The 23,076-nt window shown below is 38.5% G+C and overlaps 1 long non-coding RNA gene across 1 annotated transcript in view; it reads left to right on the top strand.

Moving 5' to 3' along the window:
• LOC126336173 (uncharacterized) overlaps positions 1-23,042 on the top strand; it is a 111,188-nt gene extending 88,146 nt beyond the window's left edge. The window contains exon 4 of the long non-coding RNA XR_007564906.1: positions 22,961-23,042. This is a non-coding gene — a long non-coding RNA (uncharacterized LOC126336173). The remainder of the gene's footprint in view (positions 1-22,960) is intronic.
• Positions 23,043-23,076: the final 34 nt, after the last annotated feature.

The following is a 23,076-nucleotide window of genomic DNA, read 5'->3' on the forward strand; positions in this document are numbered from 1 at the left end:
CCGCACCTCTCTGCATGGTGTCAAGTGTCTCACATTGATGTCCTTAAAACCAGTCATCCATACACTCCTTGTGAAATAGGTGAGGGGACACACAACTATGAAAACACAAAATAGTACCATAAACATCAAAATGTTTCTGTATTAAATGCACCAATTATACCACTGAACCAAAACAGATAGGTGAGAACAAACATGGAGAAGAATAGGAAACAAGTTATTGATTCTGTCTAATTTGTTTTTTTTTTTTTTTTTTTTCTATTTGGCTGTCATGGTGTTTCATCTTTCCGCCATGGATAAAATGTGCAAGTACCCTGACAGTTCTGACTGGAGGTAGTTGTTGTGTCTGGTGAAATTATCTGGTGTCAGTAATGTTCTGCAAGTATCTTACACTGCACTGTGTCTATGTTGGTAACTAAGCTGTCACTACAAAGGTACTATTGACACCGAGGTCTTTATTTTTGTGACTGAAGCGCTCAAGGGCTCTTTCTGACAATAAATTTCTACTTTTACAAAAAAGAATAATGCCACCAATTAAGCTACTAAGCAACCACCATTAATACAACATAAAAAGCTGTCTGTTAATGAACATCATATTCCATAATGTCACCTTTTTATTGCCTATGAGCTAGTCAGTGAACAAGGGGTTGAGTGCAAATTTCCACGAGAGGGGCAGAATGCTGAAATTGTTAATTTTCATACATCGTAACTGATTAATCTGAAGACATATTGTGCACCAAATACTAAATTAGACAATAAGTGCATTAAAAGTATTGCATGTTTAATGACTGATAGATGTCCCCTTAGAATATTTATAAGGTAAATGCTTTAAAACATAAAAGCTAACCATATAGTATTAGTACATGTGAAATACATTTTCCATATTTTTCATATTTTTGTGGATACCACATTTCTTGAGTCTATGGTGTAAAATTATATTCTTATATAATTAAATCAAGTTAGGAAATGAAGTTAGAAAGTATTCACTAAAATAAATTTCTGTTCACTTATTAGCAACAAAAATGTTAGATGGAATTATAAAATGATTCAGAATGTCAGAAAATTTTGCTAGATGTCAGTAAAAATAACTAACAAGAAATGTTCTCTTAAAAGTGCAGAAACAGTAAATAAACTTTAAAAAATGACCCCTATTACTTCGATGTCATGCAGAATACTTTGTTTACTTACACAATTTTTCAGAGGATCATGTTATAGGATTTAATGGGTCACTTTCATAGTTCCTACTTACTATTTTTTAAATGTTGATTGTCATGATTTAAACTAAACAAAATATGTTATGCAAACTATGTTTCGGGTTGTTTCTACAAGAAACTGAACTGAACCAAGGCATTCTTTGTTTCCCAAATTAGACATCGTGATGCGCAGCTGTGTCAGTTGGGTTGCAAAATCTGTAACTTCAGGTTTCATCATGTTCCATTCCATAGAATTCGAGAGGATGGTAACTCTGTGGTGCACATCTTTTTTTAACTTTGAAATTTCACAGTCTTTTTCTCTTTTCTAAAGTAGAAAATTCCTTTTCACTTCCAGACTGGTGTTATTGGAGTCCACAAATGAGTACTCCTGCAGTTTTCTTTAAGGTCTACAGAAATCACTCTGCCATTTAAAACTGTATGTAGTCTCATTGAACCACAACTTGTCTTGTTTGTGCTTGGAGAAAAGATGAACTACCATTGTTATTAAGTTGAGTGGCATGGAGAGAGGCTGTCCATGTAGGAAATGGGGACAGATGTCAGCCAGGTATACTGGAGCCATGTTTCTGTTCCATTGATGAGGGACAAGAGAAGGGTTCTGGCAATCTGTGACAGGCACTGCATGCCAGAATGTTGAACTGGAACTTTTCTGCATCTCAGTAAGATTGTATGCAGGCAGAGGTCCAAGCGGACAGGGAGGGTGACAGTATTGTCCTGACATGCCCCTCCCTCCCGCAGGCGAAACCACTGTATTAACCACTAATTCAAACAAATTATGATGGTTATATTAAGACATTTTAACAATTTTATTGTTAAAGTAGATGATTGCAAATTGTATTTTGTGGGGTTGGGAGGAGGGCAGGTAGTGAAAAATCATGACGATCAAGAACTGAGTCTTGAATCTGCACCTATCTGTATCAGGAAGGAAAAAGATCAGGGATACTATCTTGTCACTGTTTTGTAAGGGTTTGTATCAGTCTTGATTGTACACCAGTGCCAAAAGAGCTTTCATGCCAAAGAAATGGCTCAGTTTGTTGTGAACTATCTGACAGATAAGCAAACCCAAGTTATGCAGTGACTGCTGAAGCCACAGTTATTTCATTTCATGCTCACCAGTGATAAATCTGCAGTTCAGTAGAACAGAAGAGAATTATTTCTAGAAACATATGAGCATTCTGAAATGAATTAATGAATTAAAAGTTGGTGCCCCCTGTAGCTCCCCCCCCCCCCCCCCCCCCCTCCCCCTGTGCCATCTTGCAGGTGCCTATGGTAGTTAGTTATAGTGCTTTTTATCTTATTGGAATTTATAATCCAAAGACTTCTAGAGAGATTACCTGGGAAATGTTTAAATCTTTTGCTACATATTAACTTTCTCACAATACTGATGGGTAAATACATTTTGATGCAAATGTTTTTCCCTCTCAGACACACTGCTTGAGTTGTAAGCATATAAACCTGCTGCTTATTAACAGCAATGTGTGACATTTAGTTGGTCTGAGGAATGACATTGTCATAAAAGTTCTGGCTGGTGAATAAAATGCTATCCCCATTGTTTTCTCCTCTATTACAGTTGCCAGCAGAGGCAGACCAGTGTGGAGATAAAACTGTCAGCTACAGGCATGGATGCAGACTGGACAGTTATCCACATAAGAAGATACACTTCAAAAGTTATTGAAATCATACCATCTGTAAAACACATGCAACAAAGAAGTCCACCACAATATTTGTTCTGCATAGACAAGGCCGCCGCCAATAGATATTAAAGTACCTTGTTTCACTTCAGTTCCTTGGTGAGGTATTTAGATGATTATGAGGTGGGACACCTGGTGGGCAGAGCCACCAAACTGGAAGACCTCCCCACCACATCATCACAAAAAAGCAACAAACAACAAAATCCAGACCGCATATTTCTCTGTATCTACAGATCCATCATCATGTTGTCAAGCCTTTTTAAGGGTCCATTTTTTTCCTCCTGTGAGCCTTTGAGACTACAGTGCAAACACAGTTCTGCAGTGGAGCCTCAAAGGCACACTGGACCCTTTGAGGCCAGGGGACTGAATAGTCCCTGATCTTCCCTGAGTACAGTTTGGTGCGATATATATGCCTCCCCCCCCCCCCCCTTCCCCCCTTCCACCCTTCCCCACTTCTTCACAATTCCAATGAAAAGATTTGCATTTCAGAGCCATAGTTTATCATATTTATTTCTATGCTTGAACTATGATGAAGTGTCTCCCTGTGTAACGCTGACTGTGCTCCGGTTGGTGAGAAAACTCCTGGTTTCCGAGCTCTTATGCACCACCTGACTTCGTGCCCGCTGTGTCCTCATCTGATGAATCATCTTCAGTTTTTCTTCTTCTTCTTCTTACAAATAGCAGGTGCAACTGCCATTGCCTAGTGCAGAATTCAACAAATTAATTTACATTTTTGCTTTTACACTGTTATCAGCTAATATGTGTGTGATTGTGTGTGCATTTCTTTTGCCACACTTAATAAAGAAGGGAACCAAAAATACTGCGCATATTTTTTCAGTGTTCTATAAAATTTCTTTTCCATGGTATTTATTTAGTCTAGGCCATTTACTCAGGTTTGGCAAATTTTGTTTTATTTGGCCCTGCTGGTGGATTTCCTTTCTGATGCCACAGTCATCAGGGTATCCTGTCTGTGAATCATCTTTCTGTGTGTTAACGTATTTTAACTGTTGTAAATCATTCCCTCTCAGGTGAAATTTGGGAAAAAGCCCAGCTTTCATCTAACTGAGCATGAGAAACTGCAATCCACACTCAGGTTGGCTGGTGTACCTTTCCATGGTTGTTAATCCACTGTGCAGGTTTGTTCAGGGTCTTACACACTAGAAGGTCATTAATTCAGGAAAACATTAAGCAATTTATGTGGAAACTGAGTATAATGTTACAGGATGCAAGAACCTGAAGCTGTATTTCTTGCTTGTTTGTCTGCCAAAACCAGTTTAACTGAAAAAAAAGGAAATTGAAAATACCAGTAGAACACATTAACTACAACCAAAAATCATGGTAACATATTTCATAATTTATTTATGAAAAATTAGTTTTATTGTAGGCAGATTGAATAATTAAAGAAGAAGTTCTGAACAGAACAGGGAAAAACAATTAAGAGCACAACTAGGCTACTTTAAGGGATAAGATAACAGTAGACATCCATTGGCATCAAGGAATATTTTATTTAGTTAAGGAGAGAATTATATGTATGTGTTGAGGGAGAGGGCAGGGGAGAGGGGGTAAAATTGCAGTTGTATATAAATGCTTGTGAGAAGGTTCAAATGGATGCAGGTTGCAGTAGTTATGTAAACTGTTGACACCAGAGGTATACACCTCATCATAAATGATATACAATATTGAATCATTAAAATGGAAAATTTATGAACAGACTGAGTGCACAGGAACATACTCAGGACAATTAGCAAGGAGAAGAAAACTCTAGTTAATAATCATTAATATGTTGTTGTTTTTAGTGTTTGGTTGATTCAGTGGGACATGGTGATGGGTGCAAGCAATGGTTTACTTCACACAACATACCAGGATAAGCAATGCAATTTGTCATCATTCATTAGTGGCCCTGGATAGATATCTCAAGTGGCTGCCCTGTCCTCCGTCTGCTCTAGGAATTCTCTTTTTAGGCATAGATCTAGAATGTGGGTCTGTTGGGTGGGGTCACAGTTTGATGGTTGGTTGGTTGGTTGTTTGGGGGAAGAGACCAAACTGTGAGGTCATCGGTCTCAGCGGATTACAGAAGGACGGGGAAGGAAGTCGGCCGTGCCCTTTTGAAGGAACCATCCCGGCATTTGCCTCGAGAGATTTAGGGAAATCACAGAAAACCTAAATCAGGATGGCCGGACGCGGGATTGAACCGTCGTCCTCCCGAATGCGAGTCCAGTGTGCTAACCACTGCGCCACCTTGCTCGGTCACAATTTGATACAGTCTCTCACACCCCCCTCCAACAACTTTTGACATGCCACATATGCCTATAATAAAAATAATACCAATAAATATTTTAATATAACATGTGCAATCAACTAGCAGTAGCATACAAAACTTGGGTATTGAAGATTAATTACCAAAAACTGCAATACTTGACTAATGATTCAGATGAGCTATACATTGAAGGAAAGAAAGTCAAAAAGATAAACACTTTCTGTTATTTGGTATCCATTTTAGAAATTGAGGGAAAATCAGAGTCAGAAATCAATAAAAAAATTAATAGCAGACGGAAGGTTATTGGGAAGCTTAACTCAGTCTTATGGAGCAGGAATGTAATGAGCAGAACTAAAAAATTAATATATGGATCAATATTAGAGAGTGTGGTTCTGTATGGAACGGAGACCTGGACAATTAACCTGAAGCACTTTAATAAATTACAAGCTCTAGAGATCAACTTGTGGAGGAGATCGGCAAAAACTCCAGGAAAGAAAAGATAAGGAACACCAAAATAATAAGGAGAATGTAAATAAAAGAAAGAATATGTGATGTAATGGATAGGAAGAAATTACAGGGGTACGGGCATATATGACGAATGGAGAAAGCCAGAATACCAAAACTGATACTGGAGTGGGAACCAGAGGGGAGAAGAAGAAGAGGATGACCTTTTACCATCTGGCTCCAAAATCTACAGCACACAATGAGGCGGATAGGCACATGGGAAGAGGTCACACAATACCGCAACACCTGGAGGAATATTTTGAAAATATAGTTTAAGAACATTTATTCTTTGTATTGTAATTTCTGAGTAAATTATTATGTTGGAGATAAGCCTCTGTGATGAGGAAAAGCTAAAAAACAAAGTATTGTGTTTACACCTGTGAGTTTATTACTTTAGCGTGGCATGCAAGAAATTTCATTTCAGAGAAGTACAGTATATGAAAACATTTGTCCAAACATTTGAGAAGCACATTTGTCACACAAATGATATATGGACTTTCACAATTCTGACATCAAACGTTCCACACTATAAAATCACTGTGTTCATTCACCATGATTAATGCTTCCCTTAGGATTGCATTTATCAACACAGACCAGTAGAATATGACTATACAGTCATAAATCATATCCACATTGTGGGATACAGAGTTTGTGTAATTTTTTTTCTTAGTGGGATGGGGTTTCTTTGCCTTTTTGTCTGGGCTTACTCAGATCTCTGCAGTTTATACATTCTACCACAGACCCTTGAACGATGTTGGATTTGTTGTCGTCATTTGGTACAATTAGTCTGTGAATGGATGGTTTTGGCTAGTTGGAATGTTCTGTACAGGTGGTCAGGACACAAGAACACACATGGAGGAATGAAACTGAGAAGTAACTTATTGTCTAGAATTCCTTGACATTTTCCAGACACTTAGTTTTTATGCTACATTATTTTTCATAAGTTAACTGAAACATTGGAAATTTATTTATGTGAAAATATAAATTCTGTTGCTAAAAACATATTTTGGGTGGGAGAAGGATTGGGTGGGTCATGACTGTCCATTTCTAACCTATGTTTGCCTCTTCCTGAGGCTTCTGCATTAATGTGCCACTGGAGGTCATACCATATGGGTTACATGATAGTGTCAACAGAAGTACATTTGCAGATTAGTTGTGATGAACCGAGAAGTAAATGTAGCTGGGGAAAATACAGCTGGTGAAGTGATAGACTTCACCTATGTAGAAGGCATTATTAAGTGAACTGAAGAAGGCAAGTGAGGGATGTATCACAAGATTGCAGTCCACATCAAAATGCTTTTATCAAATACTGAGAAGAAACTGAGTAAGGTATTCGTGAATTTGCCTGAAATTCAGTATTTTATAAAATGAAAACAGAACTTTGGGGCCCCCAGAGAAGAAGAAACTGAAAGCAGTTGTAATGTGGCAAAGTCTGTAGGCAGTGGAAATACAGCATGAGCAGTTACTACTATGAATAAGTGATGATAAAAACTTTTTCAAAAAGGGACAAATCTCCTAAGGAGTCCAAGAACAGTTACCTTTGGACTGATCTAAGGAGTCCAAGAACAATTACCTTTGGATTGATCTCCTAAGGTGTCCAAGGACAGTTAAATTTGGACTGGAAGGAGTAATAAAGGAATAAAATGAGAGAGACAATGCACATTGTTGTTGTTGTTGTTGTTGTGGGACCAGCTTTATGCAGCTCTCAATTATTATCTTCTGCTACGCTTCTCATTTCTGCAGAAGTACCGCAGCATATATTCACTTCAACCTCATATTTGTAATCAAATCTTGAGCTCCCATTGTAATTTTTTGCCTCACACTTCTCTCAATGCCCAAACTGACTCTTCTTTGATGCCTCATGGTATGTTCTATCAATTGATTTCTTATTTTAGTCGCATTATGTCACAATGCCAGTTTCTTCCTAATCCAATTCATAACTTCCTCAGTAGTTAAACTATCTCCAAATCTTATCTTCAGCATTCTTCTGTAGCACCACATTTCAAAAGCTTCTATCCTCCTCTTATCTGTACCACTCATCATCCATGCTTCACTTCCAGTCCAGACAAATAATTTCAGGAAAGATTTCCTAACTCATTAATTTATGTTAAATGTTAAAACATTTCTCTTCTTCATAAACACTTGCTGTTGCTAGTTAGCAGTTTATCTTCTCTGTACTTGAGCCAACATCAGTTATCTTAGTACCAAAACTACTACTTTTAGTGACTCATATACTGATCTTATTCCCTCAGTACCATCTGGCTTAATTTTATTACACTCCATTATCCTTATTTTGTTCAAATTGATCTTTATTCTTTTTTAAAGATATAAATTATTCTGCTCAACTGCTCTTGCAGGTCCATAGATGTCTCTGGCATAATTACATTGTCATGACAAACCTTGAACTTTTCATTTTTCATCATTGAACTTTTTTCCATTTCCAAATTTCTCTTTTATTTCCTTTAGAACTTGGTTAATGTACATCATGAATAACATTTTGGACAGGCTAAAACCCTTTCTCATACCTGTCTCAACTTTTGCATTCCTTTAATTTGATGGGTAGAAATGTAATACCGTGTACTGCATAGACTGACTCATTCATTGAGTTCACATGGCTGTAATTTGGTAAATATTAAAACTGTTAGGGGATTTGTATGCATGAAGATTTTCATAGACTGAGAGTACTTTGTAAGGTGCAATGTAAAGCATTAAAAGCATCTGACATAATGTAAGTGAAATTATTCCAAGAATTTTCCGTGCAATATGAACACATGGTACTATTCCACAATTGCTCATGTTGAACCTTCTGATGCCTCTGTGACCATGTGCTTTGGGATTTTCCCTCTGTATCTGGTGAATTTTCAGAGAAGGGAGGATCTTTATGTATTAATTATGAAGCAGTGGTGTACAGATTTGCAATTACTGATTTGTTTATCTGGACCACAATTCCCCATTCTAAATCTTCTTTTTCTTCCCTTGGACTGAGTCTCCTGTTCAGCCTGGCCTTCGCTGGAGATAAAATTCATGCTTATCTAGGTTCAACAACATACCAGATAACTGCATATATTCATTAAACTTACACAGCTCTGAAACACCCAAATACATTTGTTTGAAATTAAGCTTTTGCAATTACATCAAGTGTTAAGTCTGCAATTTTGCTTTGACAATTACATCAAGTGTCAACAAAGTTCAGCATCTGCTCTCTGACAGGGTTTAGTGCAGAATCTCCAGTGGAACTCAGTCTCCTTTTTTTCATGACATAGACCATTGTCAAGGTACATGCTATTCTATGGTACAGGGCGTTTTCAGAGGTACGGGCACAGCTGCATAGAATAACTGCCAAATTGGCAGGTGCCAGAAAGCTTGACCAAACTGCAGAGCTGCCCACTTCTTGCAGAAACACGGTTTTCATCGCACTCAACAACATGCACAAAGAATACAAATTCTCCACACAATATGCACATTCAGAACTGCTAATAAAAACTTAACATATCACCGAAGCAATATGTTACACTTCAGCTTGTATCACTGGATGTATGAGGGATCATACATGGATTATGAAGGAACATTTCATCCAAGGAATTTTTGTTAAACTGTGTGGTAGACATGATAAGTCTGCTGATATTTGCGCAAGCTGTATGCTGTCTGTTATTACATTCACCACACTCTTTACAGATAGGAGCAATGACGACACATCTGTTTGTGGACAAGTAATAATGCTTGGTCTAAGATTTGGAGCAGTATTATATATACATAAAAATCTACATTTAAATCTACAATCTACATCTATGTCAACCCAACTTATGGCATGTTGCATACAGCAGTTTTGCTGTCACTATCATTTCTACCATTTCTAGTTTCGTTTATGAGTTGTGGGTGGGAATGACGAATATTCGTAAATGTCTTTATAAGTTCTAATTTCTTCACTTTTCCTTCCATGCAACTCTTGTATGGGAGGCAGTAAATGTTATCTGACTCTTTTTTTTAGTATACACAGTGGAAATTTTAACAGTAAACCTCTGTGACGAGAGAGGCTTTCTTATTGCATGTATTACTGGAGGTTGGAGGTTGGAAAATTCCCTGATGCTCTCACTAAATAAATATGTAACCAAATATGCATCTCTTTGTATCTTTCTAGTCCCTATTACTCTTAACCATTGTGGTCACAGACTGACAAACAAAACTTAAGAATTGATCAAAAGACAAAACAGTAAACCATTTCTTTCATGATTGGATTGCATTTTCTTGGCATCCTGTCAATGAATCTTAGCTTGTCTTCTGCTTTTTCTGTAAAAAGTTCCATTTTGGTCCCATATTAGGTCACTCTAAATGAAAGCTCCTGTTTATTTTACATTTATTACTGTTTTCAGTGGCTTATCGCCAATAGAATAATCGAAGAGTAGTGGGCAATTCCAACAGTGTTTGCTTAATGCATTACTGGAACATTAACTCAAACTGAGGATCAACTACAGCCTCTGTGGTAAGTATAGATCCTCTGGAAGTCTTCTTGCATTTCACCAGTTTCCTTCCATTGCCATATTTCAATATACAATACATCTACATCTACATTTATACTCCACAAGCCACCCAATGGTGTGTGGCGGAAGGCACTTTATGGGCCACTGTCATTACCTCCCTTTCCTGTTCCAGTAGTGTATGGTCCGCAGGAAGAACAACTGCCGGAAAGCTTCCGTGCACGATCAAATCTCTCTAATTTTACATTCGTGATCTCCTCGGAAGGTATAACTAGGGGGAAACTATATATTCGATACCTCATCCAGAAATGCACCCTCTCAAAACCTGGACAGCAAGCACACTGTGATGCAGAGTGCCTCTCTTTCAGAGTCCGCCACTTGAGTTTACTAAACTTCTCCGTAACACTATCCCGTTTACCAAATAACCCTGTGACAAAATGCGCTGCTCTTCTTTGGATCTTCTCTATCTCCTCTGTCAACCCAACCTGGTACGGATCCCACACTGATGAGCAATACTCAAGTATAGGTCAAATGAGTGTTTTGTAAGCCACCTCCTTCGCTGATGGACTGCATTTTCTAAGGACTCTCCCAATGAATCTCAACCTGGCACCCGCCTTACCAACAATTAATGTTATATGATCATTCTACTTGAAATCATTCTGGCCGCATACTCCCAGATATTTTACAGAAGTAACTGCTACCAGTATTTGTTCTGCTATCATATAATCATACAATAAAGGATCCTTCTTTCTAGGTATTCGCAATACATTACATTTGTCTATGTTAAGTGTCAGTTGCCACTCCCTGCACCAAGTGCCTATCTGCTGCAGATCTTCCTGCATTTCACTGCAATTTTCTAATGTTGCAACTTCTCTGTACACTACAGCATCATCTGCAAAAAGCCACATGGAACTTCCCACACTATCTACTAGGTCATTTATACATATTGTGAAAAGCAATGGACCCATAACACTCCCCTGTGGCATTCCAGAGTTTCCTTGAATGTGTGTAGACGTCTATCCATAGAGAACAACATACTGTGTTCTGTTTGCTAAAAACTCTTCAATCCAGCCACATAGCTGGTCTGATATTCTGTAGGCTCTAACTTTGTTTATCAGGCGACAGTGCAGAACTGTATCGAATGCCTTCTGGAAGTCAAGGAAAACGGAATCTACTGGGAGCCTGTATCTAATATTTTCTGGGTCTCATGATCAAATAAAGCGAGTTGGGTTTCACACGATTGCTGTTTCCGGGATCCATGTTGATTCCTACAGAGTAGATTCTGGGTGTCCAGAAATGACATGATACACGAGCAAAAAACATGTTCTAAAATTCTACAACAGATTGATGTCAGAGATATAGGTCTATAGTTTTGCGCCTCTGCTCGACGGCCTTTCTTGAAGACCTGGATTACCAATACTCTTTTCCAATCATTTGGAACCTTCCATTCCACTAGAGACTTGCTGTACACGGCTGTTAGAAGGGGGCAAGTTCTTTTGCATACTCTGTGTAGAATCAAATTGGTATCCTGTCAGGCCCAGTGGACTTTCCTCTGTTGAGTGATTTCAGTTGCTCAATAGCATCATCCACAAACCTTACAGTCTTACATAACATTGTGTATTTTGTTCACTAAGCAACAGCGAGGAATTGTATTAAAACCTTTTATTGAGTTAAAGAACATATCAAATATTTTTATAACAGATACTGAAATGAATAATATATAAGTGTGAATAACTATCAGATACACAGATGAATAGTTCTGTTGAGGGATAGGCAGAAGTTTTCAATGCTGTTGAGATGCAAACTCGTACTCTTCCTCTCCAAGGGCTGTGTATTGCACTATTGGTAATCACCCTAGAGGATACACCAGAACAGAAATAAGATGGCGACTTCCTGTATCCACTTGTCCTTCACTTACCAGTTATGACATTGATGTAGTCATCCAACTGGACACCATCTGTCCAGAGAGACAAAAGTTATCTATGGACCACTGCAAGATTTTAAAGCTTTTTGGTGGCTTGTTTACTCTTGTATTTCTTCTCTAATTGAACGTGTGTGTTATTGGCTTGGGCATTAACTGGGAATCGTTCAGTTTGCCAGCTCTTGATGAATAATCTGATGGGGTCATGCTTCTGTTATGCATATAATGAACACAAGGCTTAAGAGGGTGATGCACCCTCTCAGCTCTATTATTACCCGAGTGACCATAATGCCAATTCGGTTATACCTTCACAGTATTCAGAAAACAGTCACTTTTTTAAAAAAATTGAACTTCTAATACTTAATCTTTACTGTTTGTATAGGAATAATTTTTCCCCTTTACAAGAATACCTAGTGAGTTCTACTAGGAGGTAGAGATGGACTAGGAATGTTTCTCTTTCCTGGGATAGGCAGGTAATACCTTACTACAATAGCATTCTCTGGGATATGTTTGCTGTCAGTTGGCACTGTTCTTGGTGTATGATGAGTTGCACACATAATTTTCATGGGATATTTGGGAAACTTTTATTTCAGTCAAAAACTACATTTGTCTTGTCCTCAAATATTTTTATGCACAGTTTTTTTGCTTATACAACAATTTCTTTGACCTTTTGATGATTTTATTTATAATCGGTTTTTATTTTTTAAAATGAGCATCAAATTCTCGAGTTGTTGTGATTTGGTTGGCTACCCAATAGAGAAATCTCTTTTCCTTCAGTGAAGCTTGTACATCTGGAGTGATTCAATTACTTTGTGTGTTATTTGTCATGATTTTCCTTTTTCTGAGTGGGAAGGACAGCTCAAAATAATACTGGAAAGTCTTAAGAATTTATCAAACTTTTCATTTCTGTTCCTACAATTGTATACTTCCTCCCTCCCATGTTTCTTGGGTTAAGAAGTAAATAAATGCATTTATATGTAAGTGGAGGCTTTCATAGCCATTGTGACATCAATAAAACTTTCCTGGGTATGTGATAGTATTTTCAACATGTAAAACTTCTTCAAAATTGTGGCCACTGTTGGAAGTGGCTGTCCTCAGAGTGTTGTTGCTAACTTAAGTTAGTAATGGCATCCTCATGAAGGCCACTTGCAGCAGTGACTGAAACATTGGAGAATTTTACTTAAATGTATTTACTTTTTGTACTCTGAGGTTGTTAGCAGTTATTAATGAATTTATTAGAACGTAGAGGATGAGCTATTTCTACTCAAATTATCTAATATTTTTTGTGCAATGTGATCTTCAAAACGTGTGGCAAAACCTTTTGTGTTATATTTTGTAGGTACCCCAGTAAATATTTGGTCTATTGCTGTGGCTGAAGTGTTACTAGTAAATATTTGGCGTGTTGTAATGGCTGAAATGTTTGTTTTATGTTTTGCTGTTTCTGTGGTAGGTGTGAGGATAAGTGTGTTGAGAACCCTCAGTAGTCATCTTCTTTTTTTGTTCAGAGTACACAGAAAAGTCACTATTAAAGTCACTACAAATAATCATACATCTGTTTAAATAACTTATAAAAGAGATAATCTAATTTTTTTAGTAAAGTATTCATGTCACTATCAGGGGTCCTATAGAAACAAATTATAGCTCTGTTGTTGTTGTGGTCTTCAGTCCTGAGACTGGTTTGATGCAGCTATCCATGCTACTCTATCCTGTGCAGGCATCTTCATCTCCCAGTACCTACTGCAGCCTACATCCTTCTGAATCTGCTTAGTATATTCCTCTCTTGGTCTCCCTCTATGATTTTTACCCTCCACGCTGCCCTCCAGTACTAAATTGGTGATCCCATGATGCCTCAAAACATGTCCTGCGAACTGATCCCTTTTTCTAGTGAAGTTGTGCCACAAACTCCTCTTCTCCCCAATTCTATTGAATACCTCCTCATTAGTTATGTGATCTACCCATCTAATGTTCAGCATTCATCTGTAGCACCACATTTTGAAAGCTTCTATTCTCTTCTTGTCTGAACTATTTATCATACATGTTTCACTTCCATACATGGCTACACTCCGCACAAATACTTTCAGAAATGACTTCCTGACACTTAAATCTATACTCGATGTTAACAAATTTCTCTTCTTCTGAAACGCTTTCCTTACCATTGCCAGTCTACATTTTATATCCTCTCTACTTCAACCATCATCAGTTATTTTGCTCCCCAAATAGCAAAACTCCTTTACTACTTTAAGTGTCTCATTTCCTAATTTAATTCCCTCAGCATCACCAGACTTAATTTTGCTTTAGTTGATGTTCATCTTATATCCTCCTTTCAAGACACTGTCCATTCCATTCAACTACTCTTCCAAGTCCTTTGCTGTCTCTGACAGAATTACAATGTCATCGGTGAACCTCAAAGTTTTTATTTCTTCTCCATGGATTTTAATACCTATTCCGAACTTTTCTTTTGTTTTCTTTACTGCTTGGTCAATATACAAATTGAAAAGCATCGGGGAGAGACTACAACCCTGTCTCACTCCCTTCCCAACCACTGCTTCCTTTTTCATGCCCCTCGACTCTTATAACTGCCATCTGGTTTCTGTACAAATTGTAAATAGCCTTTCGCTCCCTGTATTTTACCCCGGCCACCTTCAGAATTTGAAAGAGAGTATTCCAGTCAACATTGTCAAAAGCTTTCCTGATCCTCCCCGAGGTCGGCTTTTACCAGTTTTTCCATTCATCTGCAAAGAATTCGCGTTAGTATTTTGCAGCTGTGACTTATTATACTGATAGTTTGCTAATTTTCACATCTGTCAACACCTGCTTTCTTTGTGATTGGTGATGGAGCTGGTAAAGAAGGCAGTGAATTGATTGATTGAACACTTTCTTGACAGACACAAACAGGTATGGTTGAACAGATCCAAAACAGACAGACACTGCAGATCAAGGGAGGTAATCTGTGGACTCCAGTATGCCAGTGCAGATGTGTCAATGCAGGCATTCCCTGTGGAAGGTAGTGGCTAGTTTGCTCTTTGAAACATCCATTGTAAATTGTCTTAAACTCTTAAGAGAAACTCCAAGTTATGCCACTGCATGCTGGCAGATGGTGGTCAGTGGTTGCTGGGTGGTGGCGTACCAACAAGGCAACGTCCATGTGCACAGGTGGGCCACTCAGAGGCAGTGTCATAGATGTGGTGATGACTAGGGTGTGTAATCAGATGGCCCAGGTTTATGATACTGTGATGGCCTGCTCCTAGTGGTCTAAATTATGTTTCCATGTGCTGACAGTTGTGGGAGGCCTCTGTATTGAGGCTGTGTTGAAACATTTGCTGTGGGATTGATACCCTGTCATGATGTAACTGGTAGGTTCGCCAGTCATGTGTCAGGAGTGCTGTAATGTTCCTCTTATTGACACATGAAACTGCCAACAGTGGAAGCAGTGTTGCTGTTGACGCTGCTGAAATGGCAGGGCATTGGTCAAAGGACTTTGGACTGATTTCGTTGCTGGGCTGCTGTCACGGCTGCTGGTGTCTGGAGCATTACGTTTTCACCCTCCTTAGATTAATTCGGTCATCTGGATTCCTATTTTGTTGGTTTGACTGTACCAGAGACACACATCTGTCAGATCAGGGCAATCAGGTAGATGCTGCATTTCTTGATTTCTGAAAAGCATTTCACTCAGTACCACATTTGTGCTTATTGTCAAAAGTATGATCATGTGGGATTCAAGTGAAATTTGTGACTGAATTCAGGACATTTTGGTAGGGAGGATGCAGCATGTTACCTTGCATGGAGATGTAGAAGTAACTTAAGATGTGACCCAGGGAAGTGTGTTAGAACCCTTGCTATGCATGTTGTAGACCTATATTAATGAACTTGCAGACAATATTAGTAGTAAAATCAGCCTTTCTGCAGATGATGCAGTTATCTATAACGGAGTACTACCTGGAAGAAGCTGCATAAATATGCAGTCAGATACTCATAATATTTCAGAGCGGTACAGAGATCGACAACTTGCTTTCAATGTTTAGAAATATAAAATTTTGCGTTTCACAAAACGGAAAAACATAGTATCCTATAACTATAGTATCACTGAATCAATGTTGCAATCTTTTTTTTTTCATTTACTGTAGATAGGCCTACAGTATCTCACTCCTGCAGTGCAGAAGCAGTGAGTTTATGTGCCTCTCTTTGCTTTTTCGCTGTCTTTTACACAACTTATTGTTGCTCACTGTGGTTGACTCATTTCTTCACAGGTGCCATCATGACAATTGTGGGTCCACAAGTTGAAGGGAGGTAAGAGCGTGATCTGGGCAACTCTACATCTGAGATGACACTACACAACACTTATTATGATAAAATCTGCATAAACGGCTGATGTGCTAGCTCGTATGGTTATGAGTTGGTGGTGTCGTTTGGTCCGATGTTTTCTTAATATGTTCGTAGATGTTCCATCATCACACGACCATTTTGTGCTGCTAACATCTGGCACAGGGTAGCCAGAAGAGTTGGGTCTAGTGTGGCGTTTAGGAGTCAGGTTTTCCTTGGGCAGGATTTATAAAAGTTGTTTCCAGTGGGTAAATTAACGATTATTTGACGTTTAGAGTTTTGGTTCTGGTATTGCAGGAAACGGACTGTTGTTGTTGTTGTCGTCTTCAGTCCTGAGACTGGTTTGATGCAGCTCTCCATGCTACTCTGTCCTGTGCAAGCTGCTTCATCTCCCAGTACCTACTGCAACCTACATCCTTCTGAATCTGCTTAGTGTACTCATCTCTCGGTCTCCCTCTACGATTTTTACCCTCCACGCTGCCCTCCAATGCTAAACGGACTGTGGGACCTGAAATGTCACATGGAGTACCATTCGTTAGCAGTCCCTGATCTTGTAGCTCTATGTGTTGGGCACTGCCAAAATTCCCTTGGTCATAGCGGATGACAGTAACTATTATCGATGTTAGTACCGATTTATGCCTCTTCCACATCCTATAGGAAAAGGAAATTCCCTGTCAGTTTAATGTCTCTCTCACATTCGAAAAGTGTCCTCAAATTCACCTTTTTTATGGACTAAATTGCCATATGAAACATCCATTATAAATTATCTAAAAATGTTAAGAGGAACTTTAGGGTGCATCACACACATAGTCACTCATTCTCACTTACTACCAACTCACTTTCTGTCGCTTAAATGTTCCTCAAGAACCTTTCTCATAGAAATAACACAAACATAGACATAACCATAACACTTAAGAACTAATAAGTAAATACAGACATTCAGCTCGTATGCTCACCTCGTGGTCTTAAGGTGTATGGGTGGATTGGGACAATCTTAGGTCCACTCTGCATCAGTGGCTTATTTCTGTTTTTCTTTCTTCTGTTTTCCCTAACTGGTTCCCTTTCCCCTTCACAAGGAGATGCTGGCAATTGAGGCAAGCTTCTGCTTCACCTAAAAATGGGCGCATTCTACTTATACGAATAATTGTGGTTCGGGTCAGAATTTGTATTTTAACATTAAGTGGGGATGTTTTTTCGTCTATTTGATAGGGTCATTGGTACTGGGGAATGAACTTTTTTTCTCTCTTTGGAATGTGAGGGTTAGATACTTTTATCCACTGGCTGACGTGATATTTAAGTAATTTTGCTTTTTTAATGTGTTTTCAAGTATTTCTAAAGTCTATGTGTTCATGTTTTTCACCTGATGCCAGATACCTTTCAATCTTTTAGTAAAGTCTTGAACAGAGGACAATTCCTCTCCTGGAGTAGGATGACCTAAGTCGAAAGCTGAGGGCATTTTCTGACCAAAAACTTACCTTGTAGCGCGAAAACCCGTGTTTTCGTGGATGTTTGAATTGTACGATTTTACGATGTACTGTAATAATGTGTCCCAATTATCGTGGCTACTATTCAGATAACAGCTTAGCATTTCACTCATGAGGAGAACATGGCAAGTGCCATAGCCCGATTTCCCAGAAACTTCGCTCAGCGGAAGAGTAGTCAAAATAAGTAAACATATGTCTCTGCTTGTATGTAGACTGTTTCTGAGAAAGCGATGGTCAAAGTTTTTGAGGTAATTTGTGTGTCTTTTAGCGAGCAAACAGTCCAACTGATAGGGCGGCGCAATGGTTAGCGTTGCGGCTTCACATTTTTGGGCTCCATTCGTGAAACTTGATTATCATTTTAATTTTTGTATTTCATTTGTCTACCAATGTCTGCAGAAGATTCCTACATGACTGTTTTCTGTTATACACTAAAATAACGTTATCTTTATTGTCTTCTAACCGTATGTCTAGTGAATGAATACATAAAAAAAATTAAAGTAAATGAATGAGAAAATTATTTGATGTTGTTTTCGGTGCAATTCCTGTAGTGTATCTTAATCAACTGCAAGCGCCAGTTTTCAGTAAATGGAAATTATAGCCAACACATGAAATTTTTGGTAAAGTTAATGATGTATCTTTTCCAAGTGAGGTTCATACTTGCCTTCATGCGATGCTCAACATGTTCGGAATTTCTGTGTGCAGAATGTTTCTACGTTCGGTATCATTCACAGGAACACATCAACTAAATCTTCATGAAGAATAAATATAAGAATAAAATAAAGAATTGATATAAGAATGAAATATAAGAATATGAGAATTTAAAAAGATTGTAACTCCTCAAAATACCAAACACACATATATTATATATTAAATGTTCAAGAACAGTCAAGCATCTGTGGATCTTGTCTTCCAGTGAGGCAAGTTTATGGGAAACTGGGTCACTGCACCTGCTGTGTGCTTCTCGTCAGTGTCATATGAACTCTCTCTGTACTACAATTCGCTTGTGGATGAAGGGAGTAGTTCATAACTTCTTAAGGCGAGTAGTCGACATAGTTACTTAAACAATTCAGACAAAAATTTGTGTCTTGGTTTGTTGTTATTGTCTCTGGTGTGCCGAATTTCAATAGTCAATGGTTAATGAAAGCATGAGCCAGTGGCAGATACAGAAAAACCTCAAAGAGGGGGCGCTAAAGATATCTTGAGCTATCTTTACTTTTACTGTATAAAAAATAATCAAGGCACATGCAAAGTTTATGAAAGTTTTATTTAAACTGATTATACACATATACAAGACAATGCTGTATTATGATAAAAAAAGTTACAGTTGTGGTTCTCTTACTTGAATGATGAATTCTATGTGCCAATTCAATTCTTCCTGGCAAACTGCTTAATTGCAGCATCAACAGGACAATTAATGTCAGGGCGAGTGTTCAACAGCAATAAGCCATGAATAATGGGAATTTGGATTAGGAGGGAGGTGTTCTAGGTTAGTCCTTGCAGTCTGTCTATATACATACATCGAAGACTTGGAAATGCCTTTGGAACCATTATTTTCATTTAGCAGATGCTGAATTGTTTCCTGGTTTGTTGCTTTCTCAGATACAGCCATTTCGCTCAGCACCACCACCACCACAAGCATATAGGATACCCATATAGAAGGGAAAGGACAAGCACAACGAGACAGGCCCAAAATAAGACACTTGCTGCTGGCAGCAACTTGAAAACTTGCGCTGAATGCCAATGCTGCTGCACCTCGTCTTCAAGGTTCCAGCAGGTATTCTGACATCAATATTATAACGGGCATTCTGCAGAATAAGATTGGGTGAGTGGTTCTGTGCTGGATATTGGCAATGGATTGAGTGAATGCACCAGACTAACAGGTGATAGAACACTTTATTGATGTACGCAGTCATGGTTCAACAGGTCCGAAACAGAAAGACTGCAGATGATGGGCGGCGGTCCTCAGATCCCAGGATGCCAGTGCAAAAATTCCGATACAGTGGTTCCTTGTGGATGGTAGTGGCAGCCTGGCTACTACAGAATGGTGGCGGATGACAGCCGACGACTGCTGGGTCGCAGTGCGGCAGCAAGGCGACACCCACAAGCCTGCATTGAACACTCAGGCAGTGGTCGTTGGTTCTCGGGCTGGCGGAGACAGTGTCGTAGCTGTAGCAACAACTGTCACAGGCTATGTGTCATTGTACAGACCAGTTGAGAGGATTCTGTGCAGGGCTGGTCGCGGCGCTTTAAATTCCGCTTCCATAAGCTGACTATCGCAGAAGGCTCCGTATCAAGGCCATGTCAAAACGTCTGGAGTAGGCCTGGCATGCTGTAACCTGCAGGTCAGTCAGTCACGTGGCGGGAGCCTGTGTAATGTCCCTCTTGTTAACACACGGAAGTGCCGACTGCAGGAGCCATGTCTCTGCTGACGTTGCTGAGCTGGCAGGGCATTGGTCGATGGACTGCAGCCTGGTTTTGTAGCTGGGCTGCTGTCCCAGCTGCTGGTGTATGAGCCATTATATAACGACAGTGGTGCTTCAGGGCACAACGATGGCCAGAGGACATCCACAAATTTTATAGCACATGTCTACATTACAGATGGGTCAGGGAAGGAACTTTGCAAGTGAGTTTCTTACACCAGTGTGTCTATATCATTTTCTCCTACCCGTTTGCTTTGGGGCTATCGTTGGTGTCCATCACACATGATGATGTTGAGTGTAATCATAATGACGTGAAAACTTCGTCTTTAGAAATGCCACCTGTGGTAAGGTTGTTGTTCACTCAACTGACAAGACCTACACAAAAATCCGCCCTGTCATTGTACCTCAGGCTTGGTTATAAGGACATGCAGATAAATTTCACCACTTCCACGTTTCTGCCTAGACACTGTCTTCAACATTAAGAGTGTATGTGCTTAGTTTCATTACTCAGAACTGGATGCTGTCTTCCTGTTCAGTAATTACTTACGGGAATGCGTAGCATTCCACGACACACGCTTAGGAGTTAATTTTCAAGAATTCCGGAGTTACATGTCCATCTTAGTTGTATGATTTACTAACAAGTGAAACACTTAAGCTCGATCGGCTGAGACTGAACAAATACAATTTTAAAATAACAGAATGTTTCTGTTCAAATATATATTACAATCGTTTACCAATAAAACTCTTCATTGCTGTGTATTCGATACTTGAAAGTTAAAGAAACTACAGATGTCATAAATAAAAATCGCTGGAAGGACAACACTGTTTTACAGACAATTTTGCTCAGAAGATTCACTTAAATCATAAATGAGGTATTATTTGACAAGAAGCTAAATATTTGCTTGAAACATTATACATAAACACATATAATGTTTAAAAACTGATAAAAAAGCATACTGGAGCAGAGGGCTACTGATCGTGCGATGACTGGGTGTAACACATACTTGATTACTTAAAGATATCATACTATGAGGATCTCAGGTTGTTTAGGCAATGCAGCAAATTGCCTCGGAAGGGGCTAGATATTTAATGAAGAAGGCATAATTGCAGGTACTGGCGGCAGTTCACTAGCTAGAACTAATGTGTGAATTTTAACGGAAGTTCACCAGTGGCACCAAATTAACAAATTTTATCTCAGTTAATTTTAATAATGTATTGTGTGTTGTGAAGTGTAATAACACACACACACACACCACACACACACACACACACACACACACACACACACACACACACACACACACACACACACACACACACACACATGCACACACATAATGGCATTGAAGAGGTAATTGTGACTGTAATGGAAATTAAATTAGTGGGATAGGTATAAAAGTAAGTTAGATGGGATCTCAGAGAGCAATATGTTACTGTAATACTGAACACTGCAAAGTACTGAAAAGTTATAGAAGATGTTAGATGGACTGCGATGATTATGATGATTATGAAGATAACAATAACTGTTCAAAATGTGGAGTACAGCTTCCTCATCTATTTTTAAAACTTCCATGCCGCATACAGTTTTCAGGATTTTTGTAATTTTCTGTGTTATTGAGCAATTTCGGCCATGTGATATTTTCAGGTAACTTACCTGTTAAAGACTAAAGACACTAGACAATATTAGCTCTGCAATACATCACTTATTAGTTCAAGTTGAAGGTAATGACAAAAGTAAATGATGATAGGCGCGATATGTACTCGATACATTTGTTAGTTGTTGGATGTCTGAATACTTTCGATGGCAAAGCATTGCAGATTTTTTTGTGATTTAATAGCTACGAACGAAGTTATCAGATCTGGGGTAATTTGTGTTCTTTTTAGTCATTGCTTTTAACTTCAAACAGTAAGTGATACTCCAAAGAAATAACATTGTTATATATATATATATATATATATAAAAAAAAAAAAAAAAAAAAAAAAAAAAAAAAAAAAAAAAAAACGCGTAACATATTCTTTAAGAATACTCAGGACTGAAAATGTACAATGCAGCAGAATGTACACTAAATGACATTTGCAGCTGGCATGGAACCACTCAAAATATTTTAAAAATTATAGACCCAGCTTGAACGAAATCTTTCACCTTCATTGTGAAGCACACCAGTGAAATATGTGCAGTTGGAAGAAACACAAACATTTAGTTGCCAAGGAAGACTACACATTGAGAGATATCCAAACTTGAGAGCAGAAAAACATACACTATTTACACCAAGGGAAAATTTTGTGGGTATGAGAAGTATTAGTCGCTGAAACATTTGAGCAACACATAATTTTCTTTGTCCTCCAGATGTTATTAAGCTTTAACTGCCAACTTAATCCGACTCTTCGGCAAATAAAACTTTCAGCCACTGTACTGGATAATATACCTTACAGGTTGTTGCTTACTTGGTATCTTTGAATTGAGAAATTACATTGAAGATTTTAAGCGCATATTATTTATAGTGTGAATGCTGTGTCCTTAATCATTAATCAAAGACAATAGCAGGTTTTTATGTTTTTGTCCAGAAATGTGTGTTATAAGATACTGTGAACAATGTGACAATACAAATAGCTTTTTTCAACTCATAGTATCGAAATATATGTAGAAAGTATCTACTTCACACTTTTTTCTCCATTACAGTGGCCAGATGAGAACGAGACAGCTTCTCATCCTTCAAGAAACAGTTAAAAACCAATTCCAAGCAGCAACTTCAAGACTCTTACAAGATACATTTTCATCTAGCCAACTCTGCTACG

Source organism: Schistocerca gregaria, chromosome 2, assembly GCF_023897955.1.
Source record: "Schistocerca gregaria isolate iqSchGreg1 chromosome 2, iqSchGreg1.2, whole genome shotgun sequence".
Classification (NCBI taxonomy): domain Eukaryota; kingdom Metazoa; phylum Arthropoda; class Insecta; order Orthoptera; family Acrididae; genus Schistocerca; species Schistocerca gregaria.